We start from the raw sequence: 16,748 nt of genomic DNA on the forward strand, positions 1-16,748 counted from the left end.
CAAGATGGGAAAATGCTGAGGAGAAGTGGAAAGCTACATCCTGGTATCAAACAGATAGTTGTCAACATGGTGCACAGAATAAAGAGAAATAGGAGAAAGACTTCAGCTAGCTACCACTGACAGAACATTGGCAATCTCTGCCGAGTGATTACATGAAAATCATAGACTGGCTTCAGAGGTGACCCAATAGCCCTGACCCCAGCCCCAGGCAGGACCCTGTTACATTTTCCTAGTGATGCATGCCGTTAGTGTACCATTGCCCTGGTGTATAGTCCCATCAAATTCAGGCCCATCATCCTTCTCTGACACCTAACCACAAAACAATTGCCAACAGCCTCAATATCAGATGACAGGTCATCATTACTGTGAGAATATTTCTACTCTCCACAAAGAGTACTCAAAGTAACAATTCCAATGCAATTACTCTGTATATTTGAGCTAACGCATATTCTGACGCGCGCAATTTTATATTTTAATATTGAAGGGGGGGGGTTACTCATTTTGATTAACCTTCCCAAAATCCTTTGGGGAGTAAGTAATCTGCTCACCACAAATCAATATTACAATAATATTTGAAATTACAGCAAACCTGGTCAGGGAATGTTACAACAGGGTTAGGTTGCTTTGAAGACTAATGTGAAAAGAATCCGTTTCGAAGTAGAGGGGATTTTGTGAAAACCGTTAAGATTTTTATGGATAATAATAATTTGGATATGAGAGTTTTCTGCAGGGCAGAGGACTAAACGTTTTGGACTAAATGTGGTCTGATCATGTGGTAGGTAAATTGTGACATGGATTTTGCAAAATAGCTTACTCCCTTGCTCCTGTTCCTGTTTATTTAGGATTACAGAGAACATACAGCATTGAAACGGTCAGTTGACCCATCTAATCCATGCCAGTGTTTATGCTCCACTTGAACCTCCTCTCATCTTTCCCCATCTCAATCATTCATTATAATTAACCCTTCTCTTACAAATATTTGTCTAGCTTCCCCTTAATTGCTTTCGTAATCACTTCAATCAGTCCCTGTGGTTTTGAGCTCCATATTCTCACCAGAAGTAATTTCTGAATTTTCTGCTGGTTTTCTTGCTGACTATGTTATATTGATGGCCTCCAGATTTGCTCTGTCTCACAAGGAAGTGTTCTCTGTGTATCCAACTTTATCGGAACATTTTATCATTTTTGGTCTACCTTCTGTTTTCAAGAGAAGATTCACAGATAACTTTATTTTTATTTTCATTTTTCTCAACTAAAAAACCTTTCAAAGTTAGCTGCTGAGGCCACTTTAGCAGAATGTGTCAGGCCCTACCCTACACTTTCCAGATAAACCTCGAGAAGGGATCATTAATTGGTACTGGTCTCCCATTTAAATAATCCAGAGGCCTACTGCGTGACTAAGGCATTTAACAAGGACAGCTAAATCTCAAGGCTCACAAATTTAGCTGTGGGTCCACCACCCATGCAGTTTGGCTATAGGCCATTTCACTGCTAAGGGGATATTCTTCACAATTATGTTATAATTGAGGAACAGGCATAACAAAAGCCAGTTTCTACTTGGTGATTCTTGTTGGAGCTATCTCTACATGGCTGTTATCAGTTTGACTATGGCACCATTCTGGCTATCCTGTTATTGAAAGCTTAAACATAGCTGCAAGGCCCAGGTACAATGGTCAGTCTGTGCCTTCACTAAATTACATTGAACAAGGTTTCTGTGGTTTCTAGCCTGCGGTACTGTATCCAGTGAGGAATCAACAGCTAATTGAACTGTGTCCAACAAGAAGTGAATAGCTTCTGGAGAGAAGGGGAAAATTGATGGCGAAAGGAATCACAAGTACTGAGCAATAAATAATGCCAGCAAATTAGTCTGCTGTTTTTTCCTAATCAATCATGGGTTATAATTGTAGTTACAGCAGAATTCCACCGACCCTGTGTTAATCTATTTCAAAGCACAGAACATGCTAATTAGCTGCAATCCATCTTTGAGTAAGTAGTTATAGTGCTTAGTACTTCACCTTTACCTTTGACCCGAACAGCTGCAATAGATCCTTCTCAACATGAGAGCGGACATTTAATGCATTCTACTCAACAGCAGATTCAAAACCAGCCATTCTGATTTTATCATTCTTTGTAAAAGATTTGTCAGGCATCATAGTCAAACTGATCCCCTCAGACACTGAGGGATAAATGATTTGGATGCAAGCATAAAAGGTACAGTTAGTAAGTTTGCAGATGACACCAAAATTAGAGATGTAGTGGACAGCAAAGAGGGTTACCTCAAATTACAACAGAATCTTGACCAGATGGGCCAATGGGCAGAGAAGTGGCAGATGGAATTTAATTCAGATAAATGCGAGGTGCTGCATTTTGAGAAAGCAAATCTTAGTAGGACATATACACTTAATAGTAAGGTCCTAGGGAGTGTTGCTGAACAAAGAGACCTTGGAGTGCAGGTTCATAGCTCCTTGAAAGTGGAGTCGCAGGTAAATAGGATAGTGAGGAAGGCATTTGGTATGCTTTCCTTTATTGGTCAGAGTATTGAGTACAGGAGTTGGGAGGACATTGGTTAGGCCACTGTTGGAATATTGCATGCAATTCTGGTCTCCTTCCTATCGGAAGGATGTTGTGAAACTTGAAAGGGTTCAGGAAAGATTTATAAGGATGTTGCCAGGATTGGAGGATTTAAGCTATGGAGAGAGGCTGAACAGGCTGGGGCTGTTTTCACTAGAGTGTCAGAGGCTGAGGGGTGACCTTACAGAGACTTACAAAATTATGAGGGGCATGGATAGGGTAAATAGGCAAGGTCTTTTCCCGGGGTCGGGGAATCCAGAACTAGAGGGCATAGGTTTAGAGTGAGAAGGCAAAGATATAAAAGAGACTTATGGGACAACTTTTTCACACAGAGGGTGGTACGTCTATGGAATGAGCTGCCAGAGGAAATGGTGGAGGGTGGTACAATTGCAACATTTAAGAGGCATTTGGATGGGTATATGAATAGGAAGGGTTTGGAGGGATATGGGCCGGATACTGGCAGGTGAGACTAGATTGGGTTGGGATATCTGGTCAGCATGGACGGGTTGGACCAAAGGGTCTGTTTCCATGCTGTGCATCTCTATGACTGTATGATAGAATTACCTACAATGCGGAAACAGGTCATTCAGCCCATACCGATCCACCAAAGAGCTTCCCACCCAGACCCACCTCCACCCCTGTAACCCTACATTTCCCATGGCTAATCTATATAGCCTGCACATCCCTGGACACTAAGGGCAATTTAGCATGGCCAATCTATCTAACCTGCACATCTTTGGACTGTGGGCGGAAACTGGAGCACCCAGAGGAAGCCCACGTAGACAGAGGGAGAACGTGCAAACTTCACACAGGCAGTCCCCAAGGGTGGAATTGAACCCAGGTCCCTGGAACTGTGAAGCAGTAGTGCTAACCACTGAGCTGCTGTGCCGCCCCCTACTGCGAATCAGTTAAATGAGAGTTACACCAATGTCAGATTTTAACTGTCTGATTTGAAGCATTTTGTCGTTATAATGTACTTTGTCTATTACGGCACATCCTCTTTTCTCAATAGTTCTGCCTGTGTCGCAAAGGGTGCAGAACTATTCAGGTGGACCCACTGAGTCTCCGGGCTTGCCTATGTGACACGTCTTCACGAGAGTGGGAAATAAGATTATCTTCTGTTTGCAGTGCGTCCCTCCAGTACAGGATGAGGTGTAAATGCCACCTGATTATCAGGCTGCCTTCAAGCAGTTGGCACAGAGCCCACACAGCTTGTCCCTGTAACCAGCTGAGTTGCTGTTCAGCAGCTTTGGCAGATGAAAGGACGAACAGATGTTTCAGCGAGAATCAAAATGTTTGGCAATTCCTTTCTGGAGCTCTGCGTGCTGTAGTTGGTTAGTGAGTTGTCGCTTAGCCCTCAGGGATACCAGTTCAAATTTGGGCCTGTCTGACAGGACGTGAATCTCCGAGGGTCTCAAGGAAAGGAATCCAAAGCCAGTGCTGCAATAGATTGAAATGACTCGATGTGATGTCAAGCCCTGAGTGGAAGGATAGTGCCTGTTACTTCCAGGGTCTTAATGTTGTCAATCTCAGCCAGAGAACGACAGGGAAGGGAATGGTGGGAGGTAAGAGGAGGGTTGAGACTCCAGTAGTTGCACCTCCATCAGGAGTACAAGAATTAAAAGAGAAATAAATTCTTGGGCCTTGCTCGCGCATTGCTAACAGCTTTGGATGCGCTGGGATCAATACTCTAAATCTAAGCCAAAAAAAAATACAGTACAGCTTGGTTGAAAAGCAAATTAACAGCCTTTGAAAGCTTATGTCCTTGTCCATCACAGAGGATGCTGGACACAGCACTGTCATCTCCTAGATTAAAAAAAAGGAGTACTTTTTTTCAATAATGGGTTGCTGGCTGGGAAAGCAATTCCTGAGCTGTGTCGCATCTCGCACTGGGTTCGGTTCGGCTTTTAGACCATGTGCTTCCTCTGGGCTGAGGGCCAAATGCCAGATTCAGCTCAGGCTCGCTAACCCTGCTTTAATTCACAAGCAGCAATGAGCTGCTACTGCCACCATTTTCACTGCCGATGGGCAATCCTGGATCATGACCAGCGACCAACCTAATATCCTGATGTTTCTATGTGCAGCAAGATTCCAAAAAAACTGGAAGTAAGTTGAATAACCAGTTAAGTAGGTTTATTAGTGAGAGGAACATTGGCCAGGATCGAGATTGGAAGCTGACTGTTCCTCTTCAGTTGGAGTCCTCTATTCCTTCATGGTCAGCTAGACAACACTCTGGTTTAACATTTTATCTGAACAGCAGCACCTATTGCAATACCCACTCCTTCGGTGTTGCTATAAAGGCAGCAGCGCATGTTATATATAAGTTTTTTTAGCATTCTAATACTCGGGGTGATGGGTCATGTCAGATATTGGACTTCTAAAAACCTGTAACCTGAGCCTTAAACAAGTTTAAAGTGACTAGGAGAAAGTGAGGACTGCAGAACGTGTGGTGCTGGAAAAGCACAGCAGGTCAGGCAGCATCCGAGGAGCAGAAGAGTCAACGTTTCAGGCATAAGCCCTTCATCAGGAATGTGGAGGCATGAAGGAGGCTGAGAGATAAATAGGAGGGTGGGAGTGGAGTTTTTGGAGAAGGTAGCTGGGAAGGTGATAGGTAGATGCAGGTGATGGTCATAGGTTGGAGGGGCGGGTGGAGCAGATAGGTGGGAAGGACGATGGACAGGTAGGACAGTTCAAGAGGGTGGTGCTGAATTGGAAGGTTGTATGTGTGTTAAGGTGGGGGGAGGGGAGAAGAGGAAACTGGTGAAATCGACGTTGATGCTGTGTGGTTGGAGGGTCCCAAGATGGAAGATGGCTGTTCTTCCTCCAGGCTTCAGGTGGCTTGGGTTTGGTGGTGGAGGCGGCCCAGGAATTGCAAGTCCTTGGTGGAATTAGAGGGAAGTTGAAATGGTTGGCCACAAGCTGGTGGGATTGTTTAGTTCATGTGTCCCGGAGATGTTCTCTGAAATGTTCTGAGTTGGTGTCCTTACTCCCCAATGTAGAGGAGACCACACCAAGAGTAATGGACACAGTAGATGAGGTGTTTGAAAGTGCAGGAAAATCTTTCCTGAATATGGAAGGGCCTTCAATGATGGAGGTGTAGGCACAGGTTTTACATCTCTTTCAGTGGCAAGGGAAGGTGCTGGGAGTGGAGGGTGGGTTGGTGGGGGGGCGTGGACCTAGCTAGGGAGTCATAGAGGGAATGGTCTCTGTAGAATGTTGACAGGAGTGGGGAGGTTTAAAACCTGTGCCCACACCTTCCCCTCACCTCTGTCCAAGGCCCCAAAGCATCCTTTCACATTTGGAAGAGAGTTTCCTGTACATCCAAACACCTCATCGACTGTGTCTGTTGCTCCCAATGTGGTCTCTACACTGGGGAGTCAGGAGGCCAGCTCATGAAATGTTTCTGGGAACATTTCTGGGACACATGCACTAAGCAACCCCATTGCCCCATGGCTGAAAACTTCAGCTCCCCTTCCCACTCCACCAAGGACATGCAAGTCCTGGGCCTCCTCCACTCCAAATCCTAGCCACCTGATGCCTAGAGGAAGAACGCATCATCTTCTGCCTTGGGACCTCCAACCACATGGCATCAATGTCAATTTCACCACTTCCCTCATTTCCCCTCCCCCCACCTTATTCCAGTTCCACCTCTCTAACTTGGCACCACCCTCTTGAACTGTCCTACCTGTCTATCATCCTTCCCATCTATCCACTTCACCCTCCCTCCGACCTATCACCATCACCCCTCCACTATCATCTGCCTATTACCTTCCCAGCTACCTTCCCACCTTCCCCACCCCCACCCTCCTATTTATCTCTCAGCCCCCTTCATGCCCTGACATTCCTGATGAAGGGCTTAAGCCCGAAACATCGATTCCCCTGTTCCTCGGATGCTGCCTGACCTGCTGTGCTTTTCCAGTGCCACACTTTTTGACCCTTAAATAAGTTTGGCAGCTTTTGCTGATCAAATGTTTACCCTCCTCCTTCTGTGTTTAATACTGACAGAATGGTCAAGCCATCAAGCTTCTTCTTCTGTTCGCCAACAAGGTGCCCACAGCCAACAGTGAGATGGTATTTAGAGGCTGAAGAATTGTATGTGTGGAGGCCATGTCCACTAGCACCATTCAGTGCTGTCAATCCTTGTTAGTCTAAGTCACTGATACCAGGGGGAAGGCGATCCACATGAAGCCTTTGGCAGGAAAGAGACTTGGTTTCACTAAACAAGAGTATGTTTGTTGCATCATAATTAATAGCTAATTATGTTAAATCTGAGTTATATGAGACTCTCTTGTGAGACCCCAGGTTAGACATAGGAGTAAGTAAACAGTTTAGCTACGTGGAACTTAACACTTAACCTTGAACTTTGAACTGGTTTGCTTTTAGGAGAAAGTGAGGACTGCAGATCAGAGCTGAAAAATGTATTGCTGGAAATCCCTCCTCCCTACCTTTTATCTCAGCCCGCTTGGCACACCTTTCTGAAGAAGGGCTTATGCCCGAAACGTCAATTCTCCTGAAACTGGTTTGTTTTTGTCAGGAACAATCCTTTATATCTTGATGGGTTAACTTATCCCTTGATGAAAGACTCACATTATTCCAAGGAAGGTCTGCCAAACTGTGCACCAATCCAGGATTGGGAATAACATCAGTGGGGCCTTTGTCTGGAATTGAAACCATGGATGTGAAGTCCCACCCAGCAAAGGCTGCCAGCCAAATAGCTAGTGCTACGAGGGGGGATGTGGCCACTGTTGGAAGAGCATCCTTGGGCCCCAAAGTTGTAGTGAACCTGGTGAGTAGAACAGAGTGCGGTGAGTGGCCAGTGTTGGGACCCACAGGGAGAGGGGAACAAGGGGATTGGAGGCAAGGCAAAGGCAGCCCCTGCCCTACATCCAGTCCCTTGTTCAGAAACCATTCTTGGATTTTCCGGCAGCCAGGCAATTGTTTTTGAAGCATAGGTGGGAGCTGTGTTTGAGGACCCTGCAGAATACCCATCATAACAGCTTCCAGAGGAATTACCTGGGAAATTTAAAATCCCATTCACCAATTCCCCTTCAACTGGAACCCTCTGAAAACATCCTTGCAAACTGGGAAATTCCGTGTCTCCCACTGCAGTTAACTCCTGAGCAACTACTAAACTGAATCCCAATTTACCTCACACATCCTCACCTGCATTCCCCTTGACCTCTAATGTCCTGCAACTACAGGTGACACTCTCCTTGGGTTTGTGTGGTTTCCTCTGGGTGCTTTGGTTTCCTCCCACAGTCCAATGATGTGCATGTTAGGTGACATGGCCATGCTAAATTGCTCTTAGGGTTCTGGGATGTGTAGGTTAGGTGTATTAGTCGGGGGTAAATGTAGAGTAACAGGGTAGGGGAATGGGTCTGGGTGGGTGCTCTTTGGAAAATCAGTGTGGATTTGTTGGGCCAAATGGCCTCTTTTGCACTGTAGGGATTCGATGAGATAGTCCACCAAATCCTGTACATCACCAAGACCCTGACAACATGCCCTTCCCCCAGTACTTAACATATCCCCATCCCTGGGACACAGCACCCCCATTCCCCCCGAGCCATCCTCACCTCCTCCCCCCCATTGGACTCCAACTCCAGACTCAAGTCCTAACCCTATCTTCTAGTACCCCTAACTCACAGTTACTTTCTGGACATAACCTTTCACAGGGGCTGTCTATAACGGTGGGCCTTTTAATATACACAGTAAAGCAACAATTGGTGTAGTAAAGTGGATGCAGTTTGTTCAATATATAAGGGACCTAGTTTATGGAAGTACTATTCCACGACTCTGAAGGAGCCCTGGTTGTAATCTCCCACCAGAAAATGTGGATCTCTTTCATTTCATAAAAAAAACAACTGAATGTGACTGTCACTCCTCAGAAAATCCAGCCTTTTGAGTGTCTTTCCTCAAGAAACACAAGAATTGACAAGTTGCCTGTGGGCTAGTAGCTATCAGGAAGGCTGAATGGCGACAGACCCATTGCAGCTGAGATAATCCAGGCCGCCGTTTCTCTGTGGACCTTCTGCCCAGATATACGTCCTCCCCCACCCATTATGTGCCCTTCCCTACCTCCAAACTCACCATCTCCTCATGGAGCTCCTAATATCATAGAATCCCTACAGTGTGGAAGCAGGCCATTTGGCCCATCAAGTCCACACTGATTTTCTGAAGAGCATCCCACCCCACCCTAACTTATCCCTCTATTTCCTAATCCAGTGAACCTGCACAACTTTGGACTGTGGGAGGAAATCCACGCAGGGATAATGTGCAAACTCCACACAGAGGGTTACCCAAGGCTGGAATTGAACCTGGGTCCCTGGTGCTGTGAGGCAGTGGTGCTAACCACTGAACCAGCGTGCTGCCCATGTACTTACAATGATAACCAATAGGGATTTGTAACAAAAAAATAGGTTACTAACTGAGAAATATCATCAGATTGCAAGGTTATATTTAATAATGTCTGTGTTGTAATACCCAATGATTACCTGTTACTGTGTCATTTAAACAGCCTGTTAATATGCTGTTTAAAGGTGCTTAAAGTGTGACACCGAGTTATTTAGACACAAACCTAGGGCCTGGAAATGGCATGTTTAAAAACACTGCTATACAAAATGAGATCTTATATTTAAAATCAACAGAAAATGGATGCTGAGTGGTTGAAGGTGCGTTAGTAGGGGGTTAAGTGAAACATGAATCGCAGAGACTGGTTGGTTTGGTCTCTGAAGTTGAAGATAGAAGTAGAAAGCAAGTCTTAAAGTGGGAGATCCAGAGTGTAACATGGTGATTGAAAGCACTTGCACCAAAGCTGGATGCAGACCAGAAATGAGAATTTTCAAATAGCTCTGTTGGCAGGGTTATGGAGGATGGCAAGATAGGTAAGCAGCAATTAATACTAGACAAGACATTTACAACAGCTGCGGACACATTACAGCCTGTGAAAGATCCTTGAGAAGTGATTAGACTAGATTCCTCAGCGTGTGGAAACAGGCCCTTCAGCCCAACAAGTCCACACTGACCCTCCGAAGAGAACCCACTCCCTCTGACTACTGTACCAAACACTATGGGCAATTTAACATGGCCAATTCACCTGACCTGCACATCTTTGTGATCGTGGGAGGATACCCACGCACACACGGGGAGAATGTGCAAACTCCACATAGACAGTCGCCCGAGGCTGGAACCGAACCTGGGACCTTGCTGCTGTGAGGTAGCAGTGCTAACCACTGCACCACTGTGCCACCTAAGTGAATGACGAACTGGACTATAGTCTAAGTCAGTTGGTGTGAAAGGGTTAACTTTGAAGACATAACATAGTTTCACCCATTGAGATTATTCCTGGTGAAGGGCTCCTGCCTAAAATGTAGATTTTCCTGCTCCTCGGATGCTGCCTGACCTGTTGTGCTTTTCTAGCACCTCTCTAATCTTGACTCTAATCTCCAGCATCTGCAGTCCTCACTTTCGCCTAGCTATATTTAACAGTCTGGGAGGAGCTAGTCAGCTCTAGTTGTCTGTGTTTTGCTGTGATTTATGTTAGTCTTAGCTTGATTGTAAACACCCATGTAACTTAAGTTAGTCTAACAGTGCATTTTACTGAATGTAATGTAGTTAACCAATTTTAAGCTAATGAAGCCTTTTGTCTGAATTACCATGTAACAAGCTACTTTGTTTCTCAAGTATGTGCCTCTTTTGCAAAATTCCGAACAGCGGTTAATACTTCACCATTTGATATAAGCGGACCCCATAGACAAGTATTAGAAGAGCTCATGGCAGTATTTAATCAAAGATGATTTGACCATGATGGGTGCTAGCAGAGATATCTCTCACAACCTAGACCATTCAGCCCCTTTGACCTGTTCCATCTTGATGGTTAAAGAATGCTTATCACCTGGAATTCATACCCTTACAGTGTATCTCCACCTCACCTGGTTGAGGGCTCTTGTGGTACATTTGGCTACGCAGACCTGGGTTCAAGTTCCACCTGCTCTAGAGGTGTGTAGTAATATCTATGAACAGGTTAATCTTTTTATCAAAAAACTCACCAGATCACCAGAACTTAATTTCCTCTTTAATCCTTGGCTTTTAAAAATGAAACTGGCTGCAAACTAATCATCGCTTCACATTTTACCTCGTCATCCCGTCCACTTCTCTTTAATTGTCCTTTACCTCAGGCTGCGGCCTTTCTGCTGTATTTTGGTCAAACTTAAATAAATCAATATCCCACTCCCCATATCCCACTTAACATATGATGGACGTCTGAGGATCCTGGGATTGTGTTCGTTAGAGTTTAGAAGGTTGAGGGGAGATCTAATAGAAACTTACAAGATAATGCATGGCCTAGAAAGGGTGGATGTCAGGGGGGGATACTAGGACTCATTAGCACAGCCTTAGAATAACAGGGTGTCAATTTAGAACAGAAATGAGGAGACATTTCTTCAGCCAGGGAGTGGTGGGTCTGTGGAATTCATTGCCACGGAGTGCAGTGGAGGCTGGGACGTTAAATGTCTTCGTGGCAGAGATTGATAAATTCTTAATCTCGCAAGGAATAAGGGATACAGGGAGAATGTGGGTAGATTAGATTAGATTACAGTGTGGAAACAGGCCCTTCGGCCCAACAAGTCCACACCGACCCGCCACCCACTCATACCCCTACATTTACCCCTTACCTAACACTACGGGCAATTTAGCATGGCTAATTCACCTGACCTGCACATCTTTGGACTGTGGGAGGAAACCGGAGCACCCGGAGGAAACCCACGCAGACACGGGGAGAACGTGCAAACTCCACACAGTCAGTCGCCTGAGGCAGGAATTGAACCCGGGTCTCTGGCGCTGTGAGGCAGCAGTGCTAACCACTGTGCCACCGTGCCGCCCACAAGTGGGTAAGTGGAGTTGAAATGCCCATCAGCCATGATTGAATGGTGGAGTGGACTCAATGGGCCGAATGGCCTTACTTCCACTCCTATTTCTTATGGTCTTATGGTCCCCCTCTCACACATAATTTACTCTTACCAGCAATCCATTCCTTTGGAAAATAACTATCGACATGCCAACTTCTTAAAATGACAGTTTTGTTTTGAATTCATTCACAAGATGAAGTCATTGCTTTCTAGGCCAGCATTTATTGCCCATCCCTAATTACCTAGAGGATAGTTAAGAGTTAACCACATTGCTGTGGGACGTGTAGTCCAGACCAGGTAAGGATGGAAGTTTCCTTCCCTAAAGGACATTAATGGACCAAATGTGTTTCTTCCCCAACCATCATTAAACTCTTAATTCCAATCTATTGTTTTTTAATTGAATTCAAATTGCACTATCTGCCATCGTGGGGTTCGAACCTGGGTCCCCAGAACATTATTTGAGCCTCTGGATGAACAGTAAGGTTAAAATCAACTACAGATGCTGGAGATCAGAGTCGAGAGTGTGGTGCTGGGAAAGCACAGCAGGTCAGGCAACATCCGAGGAGCAGGAGAATCAACGTTTCAGGCAAAAGCCATTCCTGATGAAGGGCTTATGCCCGAAATATTGATTCTCCTGCTCCTGAAATGCTGCCTGACCTGCTGTGCTTTTCCAGCAACACACTCTCACTTCTGGATGAACAGTTCAGCGATAATACAGCTTGGCCGTTGCCTCCTCCTGTGCAGGTAGTGTGTCCGTTATCTGCACAGGGTGTGTACACTAGCACGTGGAGAAGTGCCTGCCTTCATTTCAGAAGTTTGAATTTCTTTTCTGCAATCCCCCACCCTATCCTAATGATACTGACCAGTTCTGAAAAAGGGTCTTTGGACCCAAACTGTTAACTCTGGTTTCTATCCACAGATGCGGCCAGACCTGCTGAGCTTCTCTAGGAATTTCTGATTTTGAATCTGACTTTTGTGGTGAGACAATTAACGGGTGTCAGGTAAAGTAGCCACAGTCTAGACAAAACCTAGGGCTGGGCTCTCATTACAAAAGGTTAACTGGTGGTGGTTTAATCTGAGGGTTACTATACCTCAGGTGAGGGGAGAGGTTGAGAAGGAGAGTCCTTTGTGAGAACTTCAGCCACCACAAGAATTGAAACTATGCTGTAGGTATCACTCTGCAACACAAACTAGCTGTCCAGCCAACTGAGCTAACCAAAAACATAAAGCAAAAAAATGTGGATGTTGGAGATCAAGAATAAAAACAGAAATTGTTGGAGAAACTCAGCAGGTCTGGCAGCATCTGTGGGAAGAAAGCAGAGTTAATATTTCGATTCCAGTGATTCTTGAACTGCTATGAATGCGTTTTGTGTTATAGAGTACATTGCACAACTGTATGTCCTAAAGCACTTTACAGCAGTAACCTCCTTCGAAAGTGCAGTCACTGCTGTAATGTCAAAAATTCAGCAGTCAATATATGAATTGCATGTTTCTCAAAAACAGCAAACATAATTTTGATCAGATTATTAAGATCATGTTCTTTTATTTTTCTGTATTCATGCTTGCAGATTGAAATGGGAAAAGGACTGTTTTGAAAACCAGAGATTGTTGAAGGATTTTTTAAAAAATCAAGTTACCTGACCCTCATTACAAGTGCTGTTTACATAGCTGTATGTTCAAGCAGTTGGTGAGGAGGATGAGATGAAGACAAGGAGCATATGCAAATGAAGCTTTGGCTAGCAATAATTAGCTGACTGGTCTGTAGACTACTGACAATTGATCAATACAAAGACTAAGCAACTATGTGATTGACTCCCAGATGTTATAGTTTCGGGGTATGAATATTTCCATTAGATCTCTGCAAGGGCAGGAGCTGTCCCTTTTTTCTGCAGTAAAATCCATTTAAGCTTGAAGAAAGGTGATTTTTGTTTTCGCATTTAGCAGCTATTGCAAGCTTGGGCTGTTAACCAGAGGCTCAATGCATGAATCAGCCACCGTGTACCTTCTGCAAACAAGTGAAAGTATCTGAAGAAGAATCATGTAGCAACAAGTCCTGTCTCAATGAACTCTGTGAACATGGCCAATTGAACTACCTTCCCAATCTTACCTGTCACATCTAAGATTTTCTTTGCCCCATCTGTGTGTCTGTACATGTGTGCTGGGGAAGAGTTTATAAAGGGTTTGGAGTTTTAATTAGTCAAATTATATGTCAAGGGTTCATAATTGTTTATTTGTAGCTAAAATTTATTTATTTGATATTAATAGTCATTCTTTTCAAGTACAGAATACAAGTCAATGCTTTCTGCTAACATGAGCTGAAAGGACATGGGAATTGATGTTTTGATGAAATTAAATTTTGAAATTTTTCATAAAATTTTAAACATTTTTTATGATTTTGGGAAAAAATGAGGTTTGATATTCCCCAGGATGGCATAACAAGATATTCTGTTTTTGCCCTGTTAGTCACAGGAGAAAAATACTAGCTCGGAGGAGGGAAGATCTGCCTCAAAATTGGAACCTTGTGTATCCACTTTGGAGGGAGTATTGTACCATCAGCTGAGACTTTTGTGCTCAAAGCAGCTGGAATGGAATTCCTGCTTCAGGAGCAAGGATGTTGCTCTCTGAGCCAATGTTGACATAGAGTCATAGAGACATACAGCATGGAAACAGACCATTCGGTCCAACCAGCCCATGCTGACCATAATCCCAAATCAAACTAGTCCCACCTGCCTGCTCCTGGCCCATATTCCTCCAAACCTTTCCTATTCATGTACTTATCGAAGTGTTTTTTAAACATTGTAACAGCACTTACATAGAACATAGAACATAGAGCACGGAAAAGTACAGCACAGAACAGGCCCTTTGGCCCATGATGTTGTGCCGAGATTTAATACTAATGTAAAATAAAATAACTTAACCTACACACCCCTACATCCATCACTTCCTCAGGAAGTTCATTCCACATGCAAACCATCCTCTACTGAAAAAAATTGACTCAATTTCGTTTTTCAATTTCTCTCCTTTCATCTTAAAAATATGCCCCCTCCTCTTGAAATCCCCCATCCTCGGGAAAAGATACATACTGTTCTCCCTATCTATACTGCTCATGATTTTATAAACCCCAATAAGGTCACCTCTCAAACTCCTGCATTCCAGTGAAAAAAAGTCCCAGCCTACCCAGCCTCTCATTACAACTCAAACCCTCAATTCCCAGCAACATCCTGGTAACATTCTGGCTATTGAGGGAGTGCAGCGTAGGTTCACGAGGTCAATTCCTGGAATGGCAGGATTGCCTTACACGGAAAGACTGAAGTGACTGGGCTTGTGTACCCTTGAGTTTAGAAGACTGAGAGGGGATCTGATTGAAACGTATAGGATTATGAAAGGATTGGACACTCTGGCAGGAGGAAACATATTTCCGCTGATGGGGGAGTGCCGAACCAGAGGACACAACTGAAAAATACGGGGTAGACCATTTAGGACAGAAATGAGGAGAAACTACTTCACCCAGAGAGTGGTGGCTGTGTGGAATGCTCTGCCCCAGAGGGCAGTGGAGGCCCAGTCTCTGGATTCATTTAAGAAAGAATTGGATAGAGCTCTTAAAGATAGTGGAGTCAAGGGTTATGGAGATAAGGCTGGAACAGGATACTAATTGGGAATGATCAGCCATGATCATATTGAATGGCGGTGCAGGCTCGAAGGGCTGAATGGCCTACTCCTGCATCTATTGTCTATTGTCTATTGTCTATTGTCTATTGTCTACTGTCTATTGTCTAAATCTCTACTGAACCCTCTAGCTTAGTCATATCCTTCTGGGCCACCAGAACTGATTAGAAAGGATAATTTCAGAGGGTTCCAGTTGCAGGGGAATTTGCTAAAGTCTTGAAATCCCCCATCCTAGAGTAAAAGAACGCATACCATTAACCCTATCTACACCCCTCTTGCTTTTCTAAATCTCTGTAAGGTCACCTTTTAACCGCCTCTGCCCCAATGAGAAAAGTCCCAGCCTCTTGAACATTTTTCATGTAAGCATCTAAACATTGATCTTTAGGAGGCTATTTGTTGAGAAAAACGTCAACGTGAAAATTGTCAACGAGTGCAATAGAACCGATCAACAGCACCCTGCAAACATGTGGCTTCCATCACCTGGAAGGACAAGCACAGAAGATGTATATGAACACCATCTCCTGTGAGTTCCTCTTCCAATCAACCACCATCCTAACTTGGAAATAAATTATCATTCCTTCATTGTTGCGAGCTAAAAATTCTGGAACTCTCTCCCTAAAACAATTGCCGGTGTATCTACTTTTCATGGATTACAGTGATTGGAGAAAGCAGCTCACCATCACCTTCACAAAGACATTGAGGATAGGAGCTGGCCTAGCCAATGATGTCAACGTTCCCCAAAATGGGATGAATTAAATACATTAATTTAAATGAAGTAAAAAATGAGTTTAGAAATCAGAAATTGGAATTCAGATCTATCTCTGGGGTTACTGAAGCCAGTTGCAGTCCCTCGATCACTGTCCTGACTGAGGTCAACAAACAAATTGACACTTTGCTGATTTATATTGTCCAATTCCACACAAATCCATGTGTTTACCAACTTGTGCCATGAAGGAGCACCAGTAAGGATTAAAATACTGAGCAATGTTCTTGTCTTGCTCCCTGCTCCAGCCACAACAGAAGTGGCTATCTATCCTTTTCATCTCCTACTGACTACAGCATGACGATTAGACATCCATCTTTTTCAGTTCAGTTTGGCCACATGCCAAGTACAAAGCTCTGTCACAGAATGCTCGTAAAATCAAACTATACATCGTTTAAATCAAATCTATAGTATATCCAGCTGGACTCACATGCTGCATTGCTCATTTTCATATCTGAAGTCATTTGCAATGACTTGAGTATTGATATGCAAATTCACCTTCCTCCTGTATTAATTCTGTAAATGCAACCCATTTTTCTGAGGATATTTTTCACTGATTTTCAGCACAGATCCCAGACTTGGATGAACCTTACTTTCGAAATCAACTACTTGGAAATGCCCAGGTAAAGCCCTTGTAGGAACCTACAGCACAGAATGAGGCCATTCAGTTGATCAAGCTTATACTGGCTCTTTGGAAGCACAGTCATGGTTTGTTTGCATTCTTGCAAGTTCCATCTCCACAAGCACAATGGACCGTCACTGTGGGAAAGTACTTGACGAAGTTAGTGGCGAGCAGTGAAGAGGGCGGGGCTTTGTAAATACCCTAATGGTTCATATAAATTATCATA

Source organism: Chiloscyllium punctatum, chromosome 16 (genome assembly GCF_047496795.1).
Source record: "Chiloscyllium punctatum isolate Juve2018m chromosome 16, sChiPun1.3, whole genome shotgun sequence".
In the NCBI taxonomy this organism is placed as follows: domain Eukaryota; kingdom Metazoa; phylum Chordata; class Chondrichthyes; order Orectolobiformes; family Hemiscylliidae; genus Chiloscyllium; species Chiloscyllium punctatum.